General features: G+C 46.8%; 1 pseudogene; it reads left to right on the top strand.

The window, feature by feature from the left end:
• Positions 1–8,849: 8,849 nt before the first annotated feature.
• On the top strand, positions 8,850–9,026 carry LOC137523213 (U2 spliceosomal RNA; annotated as a pseudogene).
• The last annotated feature ends 12,889 nt before the right edge of the window (positions 9,027–21,915 follow it).

Below are 21,915 nucleotides of genomic sequence, written 5' to 3'. Positions count from 1 at the left end.
CAGATTCTCCCCAGACCCCCCCCTCCCCCGTGTACTGTATGCATCTATCCCCCCTGCAATAACCCACTGATCACCTGTCAATCACCCATCAATCACCCCCTGTCACTGCCACCCATCAATCAGCCCCTAACCTGCCCCTTGCGGGCAATCTGATCACCCACCCACACTATCAGATCGCCCGCAAACCCGCCGTCAGATCACCTCCCAAGTGCATTGTTTACATCTGTTCTCTCCTCTAAACACCCACTAATTACCCATCAATCACCTCCTATCACCACCTGTCACTGTTACCCATCAGATTAGACCCTAATCTGCCCCTTGCGGGCACCCAATCAACCGCCCACACGCTCAGATTGCCCTCAGACCCCCCCCCCCCCCTATCAATTCGGCAGTGCATTATTTACATCTGTTCTTCCCTGTAATAACCCACTGATCACCTGTCAATCACTTGTCAATCACCCATCATTCACCCCCTGTCACTGCCACCCATCAATCAGCCCCTAACCTGCCCCTTGCGGGCAATCTGATCACCCACCCATCTGATCACCCACCCACACCATCAGATCGCACGCAAACCCGCCATCAGATCACCTCCCAAGTGCATTGTTTACATCTGTTCTCTCCTCTAAACACCCACTAATTACCCATCAATCACCCCCTGTCACCACCTGTCACTGCTACCCATCAGATCAGACCCCTATCTGCCCCTAGGGCACCCAATCACCCGCCCACACCCTCAGAACGCCCTCAGACCCCAGCCTGATCTCCTTGCCAGTGCATTGCTTGCATCTATTCCCCGTTCTAATCACACCTTGAGACACCCATCAATCACCTCCTGTCACCCCCTAGCACACCTGCTCATCAGATCAGGCCCTTATTTGCCCCGTGTGGGCTCATGATCACTCGGCCAAACCCTCAGATCCCCCTCAGACCCCCTTCCGATCACCTCCTGTAATGATCGCTGCTGCAGCAGCTATTGCTGGAAGTAGTAGTGCTGCAGCTCAGGCAGTTCTGATCTATTTCCATGCAAACTGCAAAGCTTTGTCTGTCTTTCCCTGCTGTCAGCTTGTGACTGATTATCATTCACCTGTGTGGGAATCTGAATGTCTGCTCCCATTGGATGACCTCAGTATAAAGATCTGCTTCCTGCAGGGTTTCCTTGGGTTTGCATAGCTTCAGTTAAGCCTGTCTTGCTGTCGCTTTAGCCCCCGATCGTGTTTCTTGTTATAATGATACTTTGCTGGTTTTGCATCATATATTGGTTCATTGCCCATATATATGCATACCAGCACGTTTATTATTTTCCTTGTATTTGTGTTACGTTGATACATCAGTGTTGCTGATGTATACGTACACGAACTGTTTATATCCTGTGTGCAGTTAGTCAGCTTTCCAGCACGTTTTGGTAGGTTGCGCGTACCGTGACCACCCGTGCTGAGGTAGTTACCCTGCTCCTGGTTACCGTTTGTGGATTGCGTTCATCTCTGCGAAGAGATAACGAATCCTTCTGAATCCTGTTCTGTTACTGTTTGTGGATTGCGTTCATCTCTGCGAAGAGGTAACGAATCCTTCTGAATCCTGTTCTGTTGCCGTTTGTGGATTGCGTTCATCTCTGCGAAGAGATAGCGAATCCTTCTGAGTCCTGTTCCCTGTATTACTCCATTCCTAGTCAGCGTTCCTGCTTATGTCATATATCGGTTCATTGCCGATATATACATATGTTAGTCAGACGTTACAAATAGTTTCATTGATAGCTGTAATTGTAATACGCTAGGAAAACATACTTATTGTATATTTATCTGTGTTACGTTCATCTATCTTAATCCTGCTGTTCCCTGACTGTCCTGTCCTGTCTTTGTGAGGCACGCCATCGCCGCAGCGCATTGGCTGCCTCATTCCAGTCTGTCTGGTTTTGGACGCTTGCTGTCGCTAAGTAGCCGCTTGCTAGCAAGCGTTCATTCTGTCTACCTGTCCTGATCTCCTCAGTTCTGGTTTGTGCGCGCTACTTTGCGCTGAGACGTTATAACGAAAGCATTGTTTGTGGCTGTCAGATCTGCACCGGCTCTGGGCGCCACAATCTCCTATTGGAGTCAGTCCTCCCCTCCACTATACTAGGGATAGCCTGTTTCCTGGTGCTAGTGTGTGTACCTCCTCCACGCCAGCTCATGCGTTGCATGCTGACTGTGGAGAATACAAACCCCATTACCAATCCCTATTGTGGGGGGAATTTCCAGAAATTATGACACTGTTTGTCAGGGGTCCTGCTCCTTTAAAAAATTTGAAAAGCTTGGTCCTGAAGTTACAGACAAATTTATATCAGAATTGGTTAAAGTTCTGGCCAATCCCGACTTTCGGGCTTCTGCAATTTCTACCTGGTCTGATTGGATCGTTTGTGCTCTTTTTAAGGGCAAACTTTTTGATTGGGCAATCGATGTCTTAGATCACACTCAGTTTAGACAAAGTCCTTTGCAATTTAAAGCTTTTGTAATTCACAATTGGTTGCGCATAGATCCATTGCCTTTTCCTCTTAATGAACTCCTGGCAGCAGGCCAATCAGCTGCTCCTTCAATTGCTTGCAAGAATGAGCAGCAAGCAGAAAGTGTTACTGATAATTTTCCTGCAGCTTTGAATAAATCATCAAAAACCGCAAGGTCAAAGGCAAAACGCAAACGTTCTAAAAAACGTGTCCAATCTGCAGAGTCGTTATCCTTAGCGACTGAGACCTATAATGAGATTCTGCCATTAACAGATAATGAAATGCAATTGTCTTTCAGGGGAGTTAAATGGACTTATGAAACTACTAATGAACTTTCATCACTGGCTAGGGAAAATAAAGATTTTTGTTTAAAAGAATTATCTGAGTATGATTATGAGGAGATATTACAGAGTATTGAACAAATCAACTTATTTGTGAAGCAAGGAAAGTTTGCATACACTACAGTTAAACACTTGCTACAGGTATTAGAGATTCTTAAGAATAAGGAATCTGCCAATCACCTGCTAATTAACCCAATCTATGTCCCTGCCACAATCATATCTGCAAACTGTGATCTGCCTGTTAAGTATGCTTGGAATCCTCCATTTGAGAAAGGAGAGATGGAAGCTCTGGTCAATGAATGGAAGAATGATTCAAGTTCATTTTGTCAATTTTACAGTGCAAAAAGTGAATTAGTATTGAATGCATGCATTAAGTCTGCCTATAACCTAATAAAAACTGGTGTGTGTGGGTATGACTTTGTGGCTCCATTGATCGATGTGTGGAAAATGATTTTGGATGATTTTTATGCGATTCAATCAGTTGATACCAGGGAAGACACACTGTCAATTGGAGACTGTCCCACTTCTCCAGTTACTGAGTCCCTGCCATGTCTTGTGAATGTTCCTGTAACTCCACCCTGTACCATGGATAACTCAGTGTTACTTCCCAGTAAAACAGAACCCACTGATACTTTCTTAACTTTGCCCTGCACAAATTTCTCAGCAGAGAATCCAGAGGTCCTGCTGACTTCTGAGTCCAGCCTAGCCAGTACTCATGAGTCTTTGTTCAGTGAAACAGACACCAGAAAAATCTTGCCTGTCTCCGCAAACACTTCTGCAGAAATTACCCGTGTTAATAAAGTTCAACTCCTGTCTGATCCAGCAGATGCCAATAGATGCACTACATCAGTTTCCGAGTCCCAGCAATCCTGTCCAGAAATCTCAGAACCCCAGCATCTGAATTTTCCAATTTTACAATTGAATGGTGATTCAGATGCGCAAACATTGTGTCTTGATCTTCCTGTTTCTACACCTCGCTCTAGTTTCGTGAATAGCTCAGAGCATCTGCTCTGTGAACCTGAAATCACAGAATTATTACCTTGTTCAGAAAATGTTCCAATAAATTTGCCCTGTACCATGAATTGTGCAGTAGATCTCTCCAATGAAACTCAGGTCACAGAATCATTATGCTGTCCAGCAGGTGCTTCCATGGTTTTGCCCTGCAATATGGACTGTTCAGTGATCCTGTCCAGTGAAGCTGTGGTCGCAGAGTCTTATGCTTCACCCAGTACTTTGGATATTTCAAACCCTCTAGCAGAAGGGTCTGAGGCACTGCTTACCTCAGTTGGTGTTGCAGTAATATTCACTTGTCTAGCAGCTGTTTTGGAATTACAGTCTGCTCTAATAAAACTTGGTGAATTTCTGCCCAGCAAAGCAGAAGCCATTGAAATATTGTCCTCGTCAGCAATTGTGTTAGATACCTTGCCCTGTACACAGTCTGATTTAACCAATGTTGAGTCCCTCTCCAGTGTTGTAACAGCCGAGGAACTCCAGCCCTGTCCTCTGAATGTTTCAGAAGTCTTGCCCTGTAACATGGATAATTCTGATTCTCTGGTCAAAATAATAGAAATCTCAGAATTTCAGTCCGGTCTGATGAGTGTTCCTGAAACCCAGCCCTGTATCCTGAAAGATTCTGGTTCTCTGGCCGCTGTGGCAGAGGTTCCAGAGTCCCCTTCCTGTCCAGGGAATTCCTCAGTTTTGCCTAGTCCAGTGGGGGCTGCTGCAATACTGACTTGTTCTGCAGCGCCTTATGAGCTCCAATCCAGTGTATTAAATGAGTCTCTGTCCAGTCCAGAGGTAGTTGTGGAGTCCCTATCTGGTTCAGTGCATACATCAGAAGATTTGTCCTGTCTTGTTAGTGCCCCTGAATCTGATTTGTTACTGACTTTGCTGGAATCAGCGACATCTAAGTCTGATCCAGCATTCTCGTGTAAAAGTCCAGTAGTTGCGAAGTTTAGTCATGATGATTTTTTTTTGGCCAGTCCTGGTTTTGGTCCTGTCTTGGCTGACCCTGAGGCTCACAGTTCCTTGACATGCCCAGAGGTTTCTCTTGTGCCGGTGTGCCCAGATGTTCTTTGTGTGCCAGAATGCCCAAGTGTGTCTAAGGTGTTAGCGTGCTCTGATGCTTCCTTAGTGGGAACACGTTCTGATGTTGCCAGTCTGCCTGCATGCCCAGAGATGGTTCTGGTCCCTGAAAGCCCTGATATTGATGTTTGTCCTTGTGGCCCTGACTCGGGAATTGCCCTAGGTTCCATAGGGGTTCTTGATAGTTCTCCATGTGAGCCTAAGGGGCATTCTGACCTATGGGGATCTCTTTGGAGCTTCAAGGTGTTCTGGGAGGTCTCTGAGAAAACTTGTCCTGGTGCCTTGGACTGGTTCAACAGTGGGTTTTGTGTTGGTAAAGACAGTACCGGTGGGCATTGCAAAGGCTTTGGCGTTTCGGAACGGTTCCTGGAAGGCGGTGGGTATCGCTCAGGGAATTTCGGAGGGCTTTCTTCTGGAAATCATGGTTCTGATGGGTGTCACACTGGGGCTTGTAGTACTGATGGGCATGGTTCTGTAGGTTCTGGTTCTGATGGGTCCAGTCTTGTGGGGACTGATTCTGGAATTCGGTCTTGCCGGGCTGTCCCAGTCATCATGAATTATCAGTCAGACTGTTTTGTTGGGAATTTCAGTTTTGAAAAGCGTCTGGAATCCGCTTTTAAGGGCGGGGGTACTGTAATGATCGCTGCTGCAGCAGCTATTGCTGGAAGTAGTAGTGCTGCAGCTCAGGCAGTTCTGATCTATTTCCATGCAAACTGCATAGCTTTGTCTGTCTTTCCCTGCTGTCAGCTTGTGACTGATTATCATTCACCTGTGTGGGAATCTGCATGTCTGCTCCCATTGGATGACCTCAGTATAAAGATCTGCTTCCTGCAGGGTTTCCTTGGGTTTGCATAGCTTCAGTTAAGCCTGTCTTGCTGTCGCTTTAGCCCCCGATCGTGTTTCTTGTTGTAATGATACTTTGCTGGTTTTGCATCATATATTGGTTCATTGCCCATATATATGCATACCAGCACGTTTATTATTTTCCTTGTATTTGTGTTACGTTGATACATCAGTGTTGCTGATGTATACGTACACGAACTGTTTATATCCTGTGTGCAGTTAGTCAGCTTTCCAGCACGTTTTGGTAGGTTGCGCGTACCGTGACCACCCGTGCTGAGGTAGTTACCCTGCTCCTGGTTACCGTTTGTGGATTGCGTTCATCTCTGCGAAGAGATAACGAATCCTTCTGAATCCTGTTCTGTTACTGTTTGTGGATTGCGTTCATCTCTGCGAAGAGATAACGAATCCTTCTGAATCCTGTTCTGTTGCCGTTTGTGGATTGCGTTCATCTCTGCGAAGAGATAGCGAATCCTTCTGAGTCCTGTTCCCTGTATTACTCCATTCCTAGTCAGCGTTCCTGCTTATGTCATATATCGGTTCATTGCCGATATATACATATGTTAGTCAGACGTTACAAATAGTTTCATTGATAGCTGTAATTGTAATACGCTAGGAAAACATACTTATTGTATATTTATCTGTGTTACGTTCATCTATCTTAATCCTGCTGTTCCCTGACTGTCCTGTCCTGTCTTTGTGAGGCACGCCATCGCCGCAGCGCATTGGCTGCCTCATTCCAGTCTGTCTGGTTTTGGACGCTTGCTGTCGCTAAGTAGCCGCTTGCTAGCAAGCGTTCATTCTGTCTACCTGTCCTGATCTCCTCAGTTCTGGTTTGTGCGCTCAGCGCTACTTTGCGCTGAGACGTTATAACGAAAGCATTGTTTGTGGCTGTCAGATCTGCACCGGCTCTGGGCGCCACAATCTCCTATTGGAGTCAGTCCTCCCCTCCACTATACTAGGGATAGCCTGTTTCCTGGTGCTAGTGTGTGTACCTCCTCCACGCCAGCTCATGCGTTGCATGCTGACTGTGGAGAATACACCACCAAGCCTTACACCTCCCCAGTGCATTGATTGCATCTATTTTCCTCTCTAATCACCCCCTGAGACACCCATCAATCACCTCCTGTCACCCCCCTAGCACTCCTATCCATCAGATCAGGCCCAATACAACCTGTCATCTAAGAGGCCACCCTGTTTATGACCGGTTCCACAAAATTCGCCCCCTCATAGACCACCTGTCATCAAAATGCCTCAAAATGACCCGTGAATAGGACGTTGGGCCCCTTAGCGCACCTAGGCTGCAAAAAAGTGTCACACATGTGGTATCGCCGTACTCAGGAGAAGTAGTCTAATGTGTTTTGGGGTGTATTTTTACACATACCCATGCTGGGTGGGAGAAATATCTCTGTAAATGACAATTTTTTGGTTTCTTTACACACAATTGTCCATTTACAGAGATATTTCTCCCACCCAGCATGGGTATGTGTAAAAATACCCCCTAAAACACATTATACTACTTCTCCTGAGTACGGCGATACCACATGTGTGACACTTTTTTGCAGTCTAGGTGCGCTAAGGGGCCCAACGTCCTATTCACGGTTCATTTTGAGGCATTTGCTTTCCAGACTACTCCTTATGTTTAGGGCCCCTAAAATGCCAGGGCAGTATAGGAACCCCACAAGTGACCCCATTTTAGTAAGAAGACATCCCAAGGTATTCCGTTAGTAGTATAGTGAGTTCATAGAAGTTTTTATTTTTTGTCACAAGTTAGTGGAAAATGACACTTTGTGAGAAAAAAAAAAAAACAATTTCCGCTAACTTGTGACAAAAAAATAAAATCTTCTATAAACTCACCATACTACTAACGGAATACCTCGGGGTTTCTTCTTTCTAAAATGAGGTCACTTGTGGGGTTCCTATACTGCCCTGGCATTTTAGGGTCCCTAAACCGTGAGGAGTAATCTAGAAACCAAATGCCTCAAAATGACCTGTGAAATCCTAAAGGTACTCATAGGATGTTGGGCCCCTTAGCGCAGTTAGGGTGCAAAAAAGTGCCACACATGTGGTATCGCCATACTCAGAAGTAGTATAATGTGTTTTGTGGTGTATTTTTACTCATAACCATGCTGGGTGGGAGAAATATCTCTGTAAATAGACAATTGTGTGTAAAAAAAAATCAAAAAATTGTAATTTACAGAGATATTTCTCCCACCCAGCATGGGTATATGTAAAAATACACCACAAAACACACCACTAATTATCCTTCCCATTCCTCTCATGGTTCCTGCATTCTCTTTAACAGCCAAGAAACACTGAGGGACAGCTTGAGATAAGGTTTTACTGCAGAACAGTTCAAAGGGCCATTATTTCTGCTTTGCTTCATAGCTTAAAAGAATGATGCAATGGTTAAAAAAAAGCTATATAAGCACCAGCCCACACTACAAGAGCTTTTTAAGCGCTAGAGATTTTGAGAGATGCTAGAGATGCTGTGGGGGATTTTTACAAAATCACATCGCTCCAGTGTGAACACACAAATCTTACCGACATGCACGATTGATAGTTTCAGGCTAGATTCACAGATAGCATAGAGTGAAAATCCAGCATTTTTCCGTAGGTGCGTTTGCGTTTTTGTATTGCGTTTTTGGTGCGTTTGCATTTTTTATCGCAGATGCGTTTTTCAAGTGTTTTGCGTACGTTTGTGGTTTGCTCATGGAAAACGCATATGCTTTTTCCATGTGTTTTTTATGTGTTTTTACATTTAAATATATGCAAATCGTTAGGAAGCGGAAATACGTCAGAGATCTTTAACTTTTAATGAAAAACGCATGGAAAACGCAATGCATATGTGTCTCCATAGACTATCATTACGTGCGTTTTGGCAGCCAGCCTGCATATTATGCAACACTGCAAGCGTCTGCAGAATGCTTACTGTAAATCGCAGGTGGAACGCTGGTCCTTCTGCGTCCCATAGACTAACATTGCAGCGTTTTACACTCCGCAAGCGTTTCTGTTATGTGTGCACCCGGCCTCAATCAATTACAGCCCAAAATCTATTTAATTCACGATGGGGCAGACATGTTGCGACAAGTGTATGGGCAGTGGGCATCGCTTCTCGGCCTTTTGGCTAAGATCAAGTGTAGTATCTGTTCTTGAGGTTTTTGGGAGGCATGTTACTGGGAACCCGGACTTGTCTCTCCCGGGGAGGACGCCTTGAACGAGTTGAACAGAGGGCCTGGTCTACCCTCAGCTCCTCCAGTAAAGGTGTCCGTCCTGGTTCATAATTCTCAGGGGCTGATTGAATGGATCTATACCATGGTCGAGGCTGAATGGCTGAGGGCTTTGCTTAGGCGTACTGCCCCTGGAAGTGGCGCTCCAGGTGCACCTGAAAAAACCTGAGATGTGGCAGATCTCAGGCGGAAGTAGGGTGCTTTGGTCTGTACTGCCCATATGCATTGCTGACTAACGCAGCTCCCCGGCCTTTTGGCTAGGGAGAGTGCGGAATTTTTATCACTCCGGCCGCAAGGTCGGGGCCAGCTTGCTGGCACCGGGGACTTGTCCCCAGGGGACTTCGGTTCCCACCTGGCTCCCCCTCGGGGGAGCCACGGACCATGTGGATGGCCACGTGGCCCAGGCCCTGTGGGCAACCACAGGGCAGTCCAGGGTCCTCCAGCCCTTCGGGTGTTGGAGGATGCCGCCAGTGTCCTCCGACTCTCGGGTTGGAGGATGCTTAGTACCCCCTGCGCCGATGGCAAAGGGGGATAAGTTCCCTTCGGGGAACACCGGAAGGGCCCTGCTGTATTGTGGGGCCCGTGGCTACTCGTGCACGTTTTGTGGGGGTGCTTTAGGGCACTCACGCTTTTTCCGTGCACGGGGCTAATAGCCTTGCTTACCCGGGACTCCTGTTGCATGCAACAGGAGCCAAGACAAGCTAAAAAAAAAAAATGGGCAGCGGTGTACCAATAGGGGACCTCCCTCAACCACAGTAATAGCTCTTTATTAGTCCTATGCTGGAAATAATCACTGCTATAGATGCTTTGAATAGTAGTGATCATTAACTACCTGCGGACCGCTGCAGTATAAATCTACGGCAGGCAGGGGGTGCTGCGGTTCTGACCTGACATAAACTCTACGTCCCAGTGATCGCGCGCCCCCGCCCGTCCCCGCCGCTCGATCTCTGCCGCAATATGCTGCCCTGCCGCCTCTATGACAGCAGAGCACTGTGAGCCGGGCAGGAGCCGTTTTCATTGGCTCCTGGCCCTGTCATTCATGTAAGCTGTTCCCATTGGCTTGCATGGAGTGACAGGGTCAGGAGCCAATGAAAGCGGCTCCTGACCGGCGCACAGCATTCTGCCATCATAGCGACGGCAGAGAGAGCAGCCTGCGGCGGGGACAGAGCGGCGTGACCATCGGGAGCGGCGGATTTTAGCGGCGATTCGTCGGGAAGCGGCGGTTTACTGGACCAGCACCCTCTGGTCCTTAAGGGAGCAGAGGGTGCTGGTCCCGAAGTGGTTAACAGACTGATCCCCATCCCCTTCTTGCACCTCTAACACTGTGGTTGTCCTTGGCAGGTTTTGGTGCACAGCATCAATTGTTATGTATAACATGCTGGAGAGGGGGCATGTCAAATTTGCACTGGGGCCCATTGCTCCTTAGCTTTGCCTCTGTGTATGGGCACCTCTTAGTTAGCATCTGTATGGGGCTTTGCAATAAGTATTTTCAGGGACGATGAACTCAAAATACATGCTGCATATACTGCGTTTTGATTCAAGACACTATATGCATGGAGGTAGTATGTTTTTTCTGTCCTTGTATGAGTTTCACTCCGGTCCCCTTCCACGTGCATTAAGTGCAATGCATAGGTCACTCTATTCACTGTACTCTGCAAAAGCGCAGCAGAAAAATGTAAATGCTAAATACAGGCAAATCCATTATGAAATATACTGTAATAATATGTCCAGAGCAGACAGACGTCCTGAATATTAGCTACAAGCCATTCCTCTATCTCACCCTATTACCAGCGGAGGACACCCTCTTCTACCCTCGGAAGAACTCACCCATTTCTTCTCGAATCGATAATGTCTGCAGCAAGTGACAGTTGGATGCCTAACAACATGACAGCAGTGTGCGTCCCCATCCAGCAGGGTTGCCAACATTATTTCAAATTTTTTAAGGTCAAAAGCTCCAAAAAGCCTGGACACCCAACATTTTGGATGGACAGGGGGCGGAGACAGAAGCGCACTTTCAGGTGTTGTGGGGGGAGCTAAGTTGTGGGAGTGGTCACATATTTTACTTTTTTTTTAGGCTACATTAGTTAGGGCCCGTTTCCACTTGTGCGGTGGGAATCGCCGCGGTAAAAATTCACATGCGGATGCGAATTTCGCATGCGGTTATATGCAAATTTTCATGCGAATTAGCATACAATTTCGCATGGATGACGATGTATGCGAATTTAACCATGGCAGTGCCTCTGACAGTGCGGGGGGCTCGGACCACCATCGCCAGCACCAGACTCGCATACAAGCCGACCCCCCAACTTTTGACCCCCTTTTTGGGGGTCAAAAATTCGGCTTGTATGCGAGTATATACGGTATATATATTTATCAACTAAAAAATGTGTTTGATTGACTCTAAACTTTATTCCCATTCTTTAAATTGATATATTACTAATTTTAATATGTTAATATGAAGGAAAATGAACCAGGATATAAAGAACAAGTGTGGTTTGAATTATAAAACATATTTTTCTCATAAAATCTTTATGGTATGCGTGACTAAGGGTGTGATCAGGGGTGTGGCAGGGGCATGGCTTAAGTGTCCCTCTTTCTAATCTCAAAAAGTTGAGAGGTATGTCCCTGTGTCTGCGTGGGTTTCCTCCGCGCACTCCGGTTTCCTCCCACAAACCCAAAACATACAGATAAGTTAATTGGCTTCCTCCTAAATTGGCCCAAGACTACAATACATACACTACACGATGTAGACATATGACTATGGTAGGGACTAGATTGTGAGCTCCTCTGAGGGACAGTTAGTGACAAGACATTGGCTTCAATTCATCAAGCATTACCGCATTCGGTAATGCTGAAAACAGCTGACTTAAGGAAGCACTTTAGAAAATGTTAATTCATCAAAGCTGTTACCGAATGAGAAGCTGAAATGACACAGCAATGAGATAAATTACCGACATGTGCTCAACAAATGTTAATTCATCAAGGTTCCCACATTCGATAACACATTCAGTGTTTATCTCAAGCTCTCCCCTGTCGTTACAGGCTTCGAAAGCCTTCTGTGTGAATGTTTTCATGATTAGCAGGAGCAGGCAGCCAATAGAAACAGCCCCTGTTCTCCTGCAAGTGCCGCTGATAGGTCACACAGGCTTCTCCACATGAGCTTTCAGACCCCCCAAGCAGTGAGCAGAGAGAACGGGTCAAAATATATCCCCAGATTCCCTTCGGTGGTGTAACCCTTTCAGGCCCTGTTTGATAATGCAAAGATGCTGGTGGTGAAATCACCAAGCATGGCATTTGTAATGTCTCCAGGAAGTTCATCTACGTTGTGGCAAATAAATAAAATGTTAAGAAAGACTGATCGACAGATTCAGAGCAGCAGAGGCAGTATAAATAACAGTAACTATAACACCTTTACATCTAAAGGGATGTCTGGATGCCTTCTATTGTTATCAGCTTGTAACAACACAGGGACATTCCAAGCTGCTCTGCACCACTCTGCTGCTATGGAACAGCCTTTGATGAATTGAAGCCTAGTAGTTCGGTAACTTAACGAACCTCTACCACACATGGGAAAATATTGATGAATTAGCACAGTGAAGTGTAAAATACCGAATGCGTTATTTTAAGGACTGGGGTTTTGTTATCGAACACCCTTTGATGAATTGAAGCCTATATATACTCTGTACAGCGCTGCGGAAGATGTCGGTGCTATATAAATACTAAATAATAATAATAATGTGTGTCCAGTCCCATCCATTCCTCCGCTGCCCACCCTGGTATTTGGGGATTACTGCGCATGCTCGGCCCTAGCCACACATGTGCTTGGCCTCGTTCCCATGGCCAAAAGCATTCATTGCCTTGTAACTGCGCAGGCTCAGAGCACTCCCATCTAAGGGAATAAGACCGAGCACACACACAGCCATAGCCGCACATGTGCAGTCGTCCCAACTACCTGGTATGGCAGAGGAGGAACAAACAGAACTGGATGCACACTAAGGGCCTGAGCCCACTAACACAGTTATCTGTAACATTGATGTGTTGCTGAAAAGCGTACACAACTGCATCAGTGGAGTCAGGCCCTTAGGGAGCCAACGGCAGGAAACTATACATGGAATTTAAATGCTTCTGTACCATTAGTCTTAGCTAAACTTTAACTACATAACAACCGCGTCATGCCCATGGGCGTGACCACGGCGGGCGCCGATTGGCATCAAGTCCTGGAGCTGCAGTTTCCCAGCTAACGGCCACACGCATGCGTGATCGTTCCCTGACAGTTCACAGAGCGGAGCTCCGTGATTAGCCTGCTAGCAGCCGATTGCGGCTAGCAGAGTGTTTGTAAACGAAAGGGGAAAGAGATCCCCTTTGTTTACATCAGTACAGCGCTGTGGTCTCCAGCAGCGCTGTACGTGATCGGCGATCCCTGGCCTCTGATTGGCCGGGGATCGCCATCCTCTTATAGGCTAATGTCTATGGGAGGTGGAGAACAGGACGGATATCCGTCCTGTTCATTTCTACAGGCGGAGGGGAGGGAGGAAGGAGAGGGGGGGGGGGGCAGAGGGAGAGAGAGCCTCTCTATGAGTCAGAAGAAACAAAAAAAAAAGTGGCAACAGCGATCGGACACCTCCTCACTTAAAGGGACCCTGAGCAGTGCCCGAATTTAAAAGATTGCACTTACCTGGCGTCCTCCTGGCTCCTCTCCTTGCGCTTCCGCCGGGCCCCGTTACCAGCGACACTCGGGTCGGGTGTGGAGCTGGCTCTTCCTGAATCCTTAAGCTGCTGGTCATCACACCGGCTGCTACGCGTCATCACAGTGGCCAGCGTGGCAGGTCTGTGCATACGCAGGAAACCGCGCATGCGCAGACCTGTCACGCCGGCCTCCGTGATGATGCGTAGCGACTGGCATGATGACGAGCAGCGTATGGATCCAGGAAGTGCCGGCCCCAGGGCCGGGCCGAGGCATAGGCTGGAGAGGCTCCAGCCTCAGGGCGCAGTGTAGGAGGGGGCGCAGAATTCATTCAGCTGTCATTGATAATTGTGTTTGAAGCAGAAAGAAATAAGAAAAGGGGATACATGGCAGTGACTGCAAGCCAGATAACTAGATATTAAGGTGTTGGGGAGGTTGTGGGCCCTGTGGCGCCTCTTAGTCTAATAGCAATCAGTGTGTGATGGCAGGGATGGAGGGGCACACTTTGGTGTCTCAGCCTTGGGTGCTGGAGTACCTTGTCCCGGCTCTGGCCGGCAGAGGCGCTTGGAGAGGAACCAGGAGGACGCCGGGGGACCACGTGGCCTGCGGTGGGCTGGATGAAGCCCCGGGTAAGTGCAATCTTTTAAATTCGGGCACTGCTCAGGGTCCCTTTAAAGGTTGCTGCTGTTGCTTATCTTTTACAGCAGAGAGGAAGTTCAGGGTTCAGGACCACTGTAAAAGCATACCAGTCTTTACAGGGATAAACTTGTTTCATTAATCATGCACATAAAGTAAACCTCTGCACTTTACACAACAGACAGGCATTTTAGGGGGATACTTCAGGGCACTTATAATGGAAATGTCATTCTACACAACTAGCCTAAGCTCTGTCAGACATCATGTAATATTAGCAGTGTTGTGCAGCTTGACTGATTTGTTAGTTTGTGTTGCTTGTCTGCTGCACTTATTTCCCTCTGGCAGAGCTGAGCTGATAACAGGAGGGGGTTACACAGGCACAGCCTCTGCAGCACAGGGCAGGCAGGAGTGACTGGTGTGTGAGGCCAGGCTTAGCTGACACTGCTGTGTCCTCCTGTGCTGCCAGAGCCCCTGCCTGTCACACGTACTGTGAGGTAGTGTTGTCCGGATCATGAACGATTCGGATCTTTGATCCGAATCTATTTTATGAGTCGATCATCCGAATCATCAAAATGAGTGATTCGGATCGCAAAAGGGGCAGGGCAAGGAGCGACACGCCCCCCTCTCAGCGGGCAGCGGGGTCCTGGAAGCAGAGCAGGGATGGATCGCTGAGTTGGAGGGGAGGTAGCCTTGCAGGGACAGGTAGATGAGAGAGAGGGGACATGGGTGCCACTGCCAGATATGTGTAGAGCACACATACTGGCTGCAATGTGCTGCCCATTATAGGCTGTCTGTTTCGTAGTTGTGCAGTGAACACATGGGAAGCTTTTGGCTCAGCACAGCTCAGTAACTTTGCAGGCACTGTGATTGAAAGGCAATATGATCCTCCTGCACTGGGCACTAAACAGCTGCACTTCACTTCTGGGAATGCTTTCTTTCACTGTGCGACCTTTTCTTTCAAAGTGTACAGATGAGCATATAGGTGAAATACATGTAAAGCATATGAATGCAGCATGTGGGTATTGTGTGCAAACATTTCTGCTCTCTGCTCGTCCCTCCTCCCTTCTCTGTCCACTCCCTGCCCTCTGTCCATCTTCTCCCCTTCTCTGTGTGTCCACCCCCCCCCCCCCTCCCCTTCTCCTGTCCACAGCAGGGAAAGATCTGTCCTGCTATTCATTTCACCCCCAATGCTTCCGGTAGTAAAATGATCCGAGATTCGGATCAAAGATCCGGATCTCTTCAATGATCCGATTCGAATCATCCGGATCATTGAAAAGATCCGAACTTCCCATCTCTACTGTGAGGAGTCGGGAGCCGAGCAATATTCTCTCACTAATGCGGCCGGCAGCTGGCCTGAATTTGTTGTGAGGGCGGCTCCTCGGCTGCTTCTCTCATTCTATTGGCTGGAGGGACGGAGGAGCCGGGAGTAAATAGCAGTGTACAGCTGATTAGAGGGAGAGAAGTGAGGGAAGAATCACACGGCAAAATTATTCAATATCGCCCCCTAGTGGTGCTATTTAGAAGACACACACACCATATTTACTTGGCATAATAAGCTGCTGCACAAGTCTGTGCCTCAGACCCCTAAACGTTTCCGCACAGGCAGATAGGGTTCGGGAGGAGGCGGAGCTATGCAAATCAGTTGGTCTGACCCAACATTGCCTGTGAGAAGCCTTCTTCTCTAATGTAAATAAAGTTAAGGTACTTATTTAGGAGAAAGACTTTGCCATTGAATCTATGTAGTAAGGTAATTGTAAAATAAAGTCTTTGTGTGGGGAATGTTGCAATGACCATAAGGTGAATGACATATGCTCAATATCGGGCATAGGCATGGCAGAGAATTCATCATTAAAAAGAGCCTTTTGGCTCTTATGTGGGAATATGTAGGACACTACTGGTAAGGTAAAGGTAAAGGTAACAAAAGTATCGTTCCTAACATATGCCTCCTCATCCAGGAGCCTGGCATGAGAGAGATCAGTGCTCACCTGCAGGGTGGAGCACACCCCTTTTTTTATGCTGGTAAAAAATAGATGATTTCCAACTCACCCACACTGGGTGAGTAAGGGCTGAATTGCACGGACGCTTGGCAGCGTTTACTGCTAAGTGTTCAGGACTCGTTGGCTAAATGCTCCCATTCAAGTGAATGGGAGCGATTAGCATCGCGCGGTTACCGTTGATTGCGCAAATGCGCCGTTCCAATCCTGATTTAACGCGTTGTTTCGGCCGGCCCTAGAAGCAGCATATGGTGTCGAGGGTATGGCTAGCCGCCACAGCTTCAGGTCCCCCTGCAGGGACGAGAGACGCCGATCGCGGCGCGAAGCCGTCAATCGCCGCACCGCCGCCCCCGAACTAGACGTCTGAACCAGCCCTAAGCCTTCAAATATGAGAGAACTGTTGTGTTAACTTGGGGCTGGTTAACACGCCCGCCTTTCTGTCGCGTTTGCTGGGGTTGCGGTGGCTACGCTGTCTGGCTTTCAGCAGCCTTAACGTAGCTCTCAGATGAGGTTGGCGTTTTTCTTTCCCTATGGGAACATTACCCGTGGCGGTTAGCTGCCCCGGTGTCACCTTGAACACCAGGGAAAATCGGGACCCGAACACCGCGTAAACGGCGGTAAAAGCCTGGTACAAACGCTCTTTACCGCCAAGTCCCAAACGCTGGTGGTAAACGCTCTGCAGACGCCCGTCTGAACCAGCCCTTAATCAGAGGATCAAGACCAGGAGTGTGGTATGAAAACTTCGCAAAGGCAAAGAATGGGTGTGGCCACAAGAGGATGTGGGCAGAAATAAAGCAGGAGTGCAGCAAGCAAAGCAGTGGCGGCTCCGGGGGGGGGGGTGCTATGCAGGTGCTGGACCAACTTCTGAGGTAGCTGATGAGCTGTGGCTCCGTGGCAATAAATGGGTGTGGCCATGACCGGATGAGGGCGGAGCTAACTGTAATTTAAAAGTATTTTAAAATGCGCAAAGACACTGGGCCCAAGTTTTAGTGACCCTTTCCCCAGAAAATTCACATAATTGTGCAGGTTTTCTGTGAGCAGATTTGCCCAGAAAATACGTTCAATCAAGTCGGCAGACTTGCCCAGAAAACACGTTCAATCATGTGGCAGATTTGCCCAGAAAACACGTTCAATCATGTGGCAGATTTGCCCAGAAAACACGTTCAATCATGTGGCAGATTTGCCCATAAAAAAAACAAAAAAATGAAAAAAAACATTTACTCACCTGCAGAAGACCTCCTGTCCTGGCCACCGTCTGGCGTGCAGCTCCCACGATCCTCTGCACTCAGCCAGCAACGTCCCCGACTTCCTGAACTGAAACTCCCGCGCTGAGAGCAGGGTTACGGGAAAATGGCGCCCGAAGCCCTGCACTGCAGACGCAAAGGCTATCATTCATAAATGAGCTGTCGGTAAGGAGAATCAGTGCGGGAAAACACAGCTGCCAGTGTTTTAGACTTCTGGCTGCTGATTCATAAAAATGTATGCAGTTGCGGTAGCAATGTGAAGATTCCCCGAACTAAGCTGGCGGTAGGCAGGCGGTAGGCTTGCGGAGACACGGAAGCAGCCGAGTTGATACATTTCTCCTTGTTCCGCTCTGCTGCAGCTGCCTGGGAGGTCTGTGTGTCTCCATGCACTTACATTGTTATCGCACACACACAAGTAGTCTCCAGTTAGAGTTGAGCCGAAATTTTCGTAATTTCGCATTACTATAATTACGCATGCGAAATTTGCGATTACGATGCAAAATTAGCGTAGCGAAATTGCCATTAAAATCGTAATTGAAAATACCGTAAGCGTAATTTTCAACGCGAAATTTCGCGTTTCGTTCATGCCGTAATTTCGCATTAAACGCTACCGTAATTTCGCGTTAAACCGTAACGCTCCGTATAATATAAAAAAGCCGCCGACTTTAAGGGTTAATAGCAAAGCCCCCTTAAATGCTAAGAGCCTCAAATTTGGAGAATATATTAAGGAGATCAGGAGGAATAAGAGGAAAAATTTTTTTTTCAAAAAGACCTTATAGTTTTTGAGAAAAATCGATGTTAAAGTTTCAAAGTAAAAATGTATACATTTAAAAACCCGCCGACTTTAACGGTTAATAGCAAAGCCTGCTTAAAGTTTAGGAACACCAAATTCCTAGGGTATATTAAGGGGATCAGTGGGAATAAGAGGAAAAAATGTTTTTTCAAAAAGACCTTATAGTTTTTGAGAAAATCGATTTTTAAGTTTCAAGGGCAAAAATGTCTTTTAAATGCGGAAAATGTCAGTTTTTTTTGCACAGGTAACAATAGTGTATTATTTTCATAGATTCCCCCAAGTGGGAAGAGTTTTACTTACTTCGTTCTGAGTGTGGGAAATATAAAAAAAAAACGACGTGGGGTCCCCCCTCCCAGACCTCTTTAACCCCTTGTCCCCCATGCAGGCTGGGATAGCCAGAATGCGGAGCACCGGCCGCGTGGGGCTCCGCACCCTGACTATACCAGCCCGCATGGTCCATGGATTGGGGGGTCTCGGAAGGGGAGGGGCAGCCAAGCTTTTCCCTCGGCGAGTGGCGTCGGGTGCGGCGTAGTTACAATGTAACAAAGTTGTTACATTGTAATAACTTTGTTACATTGTAACTGATAGAACATTTCCGAGGATATTTCGAGGGATCATTTATTTAAAGGTACAGGTAAGTATTAATGGTTAATTAAGAATATTAAAGGACTTTTTTCGTGGTTATGTTTTTTGTTCAATTAAAATACTTTTTCTATGTGTTTGTGTGTTTATTTACTTTTAACTCTTAAAGGAAATGGGTAAGGGGTACAAGTACCTCTATACTCATTTCTCCTGGGAGGGGGGGTGGGCATCTGGGGGACCCCTTTTTAAAGGGGACTCCCAGATTCCACCATGAACCCCCCACCCAGGAAATCGGTGCCTCCACCTCCACCGCCCATCGGAGGTGGAGAAGAGCCCCTTGTCCTTGGATTGGACAAGGGCTCGGAGGGGGAGGGGAAAGCTTGGCTGCCCCTCCCCTTCCGAGACCCCCCAATCCATGGACCATGCAGGCTGGTATAGTCAGGGTGCGGAGCCCCACGCGGCCGGTGCTCCGCATTCTGGCTATCCCAGCCTGCATGGGGGACAAGGGGTTAAAGAGGTCTGGGAGGGGGGACCCCACGTCATTTTTTTTTTATATTTCCCACACTCAGAACGAAGTAAGTAAAACTCTTCCCACTTGGGGGAATCTATGAAAATAATACACTATTGTTACCTGTGCAAAAAAAACTGACATTTTCCGCGCTTAAAAGACATTTTTGCCCTTCAAACTTAAAAATCAATTTTCTCAAAAACTATAAGGTCTTTTTGAAAAAAATGTTTTCCTCTTATTCCCACTGATCCCCTTAATATACCCTAGGAATTTGGTGTTCCTAAACTTTAAGCAGGCTTTGCTATTAACCGTTAAAGTCGGCGGGTTTTTAAATGTATACATTTTTACTTTGAAACTTTAACATCGATTTTCTCAAAAACTATAAGGTCTTTTTGAAAATGTTTTTTTTCCTCTTATTCCTCCTGATCTCCTTAATATATTCTCCAAATTTGAGGCTCTTGGCATTTAAGGGGGCTTTGCTATTAACCCTTAAAGTTGGCGGCTTTTTTATATTATACGGAGCGTTACGGTTTAACGCGAAATTACGGTAGCGTGTAATGCGAAATTACGGCATGAACAAATAACCATTGTAATGCGAAAATTACGTGAAAATTACGCTTACGCGAAATTTCGCGAAATCCTTCTTCATTACGATTATGTACTTACGGCCATAATCGTAATTACACTAATTACGCGAAATTTCGCGAAATCGTAATTAGGTCATTACGCTCATCTCTAGGAGCATTGCCCTTGTCAGCTTACAATCTAATGCTACAATGCATTTTTAATTCCAAGTATTACTTATCAGGGCTGCTCAAGTCAAATCCAGAACCGGGAGACATCCTGTCTCCACAGTGCTCTACAATTTAATTACAAGACAGAGTGCATAAGATAGAGAAAGCACAATATAAGTATAACAATCTAAAATGCTCTACAATATATACAAAAAAATGTTTCATGAATAGGTGAGGGAGCATTGCCCTTGCCAGCTTACAATCTAATGCTAGAATGCATTTTTAATTCCAAGTATTACTCATCAGGGCTGCTCAAGTCAAATCCAGAACCGGGAAACTGACCTGTCTGACGTCTTCTTCGGTCCGTCCCTCGGCGCCTCCCACGATGCGGTCCAAGCGGCGATCACGTGATTACAAACACTTCCTCCTTCCGGGTGGAAGGAGGAAGTGTTTGTAATCACGTGACGTGCGTGGAGCGCATCGTGGGAGGCGCCGAGGGACGGACTGAAGAAGAGGTCAGACAGGTAAGATTGACTTCCTTCCCCCTCGCCCAGTCCGCACAGGTTTACTGGGAGATATCCGGATAGCAACTATCCGGGTATCTCCCGGTTCCGGATTTGAGCAGCCCTATTACTTACTACAAGTATTAAAAAGTATTACTTTTACAAGACTTTGTTTTTTTCTACCTACATAATTCCAAGTAAGTAAAATTCATACTTTCATATATTATCTTTTCTTCTTTGTTCCACCTTGTTCCTTTCAAAACAGCTGTTGCCACGAAAGTGCCTGCTCTTCTGCTGTTTCGTTCTTCCCAACCCTCTGCATTGGTTCCTGGTGGAAGTTCCCAGGCATACATGAAATAAGGGCGCCAGGAAAAAAGAGTGCGGGGTATAGACAACATTTTAAGATATTGTCTTTAATAATAATTTTATCATCTATATTCTCAAAATATCATATCGTCTATAACAATGAAAACAAAAATATATTCACAGTGTTAATAAGCATAGTAAAGCATTGGTGAATATTACCGATATTTTACTATAACTTAACCTAACTCTACTCTCACACAGAACCTTTCCCTTACCGATAGTGTTGAGCTGAAATTTGCGCAAGACGGAGGCTCTACTAGATAGGTGCTCTTTGTGAAAGTGCTCTCAGCGGTCATACTGATATACAGGGCTGGATTTACCATAAGGCACTGTAGGCACATGCCTACAGGCGCCTGATGATGAAAAGGCGGCTCATTCTACTCCCCTATCGCCTCCCTCCTTCCCTATGCTGAGTCCCGAGATGAGCATAAATGAGAGGTTGCTCACCCAGCTCTTGACAGTCCACTGAAAAGATCTCCCTTCAGGTGGAGGCACCACTAGCTACTTAATACTGAGGTTATCTCTGATTACCTAATGCTAGGGGACACCTATGATAGGCAAGGGAATTAAGGGATAAGTGACAGCTGGGCCAGTCAGCACACTTACGGTGCGGTTCAGCTGAGGTTTGTGGGTTACTGGAGGGCGAAATTTAGGGTGTCAGGACATCTGTGCCTAGAGGCTCCTGTGATGTAAATCAAGGCCTGCTGATATACTTAGTTTTGGGCCTTGCAATATCTGATAATGTAAAGGCCCCTGTACGTGCTATCACTTTAAATGTATCAGGAGGCTCTACCTACAGCCACTTCTAAGACAGGTGCTCTTTGTTAAGGTGCACTTAGCGGTCATGCATGCTGAGACACTTGATTTTAGGCCTTGCAATATCTGATAATGCTAAGGTC

Source organism: Hyperolius riggenbachi, chromosome 6, assembly GCF_040937935.1.
Source record: "Hyperolius riggenbachi isolate aHypRig1 chromosome 6, aHypRig1.pri, whole genome shotgun sequence".
In the NCBI taxonomy this organism is placed as follows: Eukaryota; Metazoa; Chordata; class Amphibia; order Anura; family Hyperoliidae; genus Hyperolius; species Hyperolius riggenbachi.
This window is presented reverse-complemented; position numbering and strand designations above follow the sequence as displayed.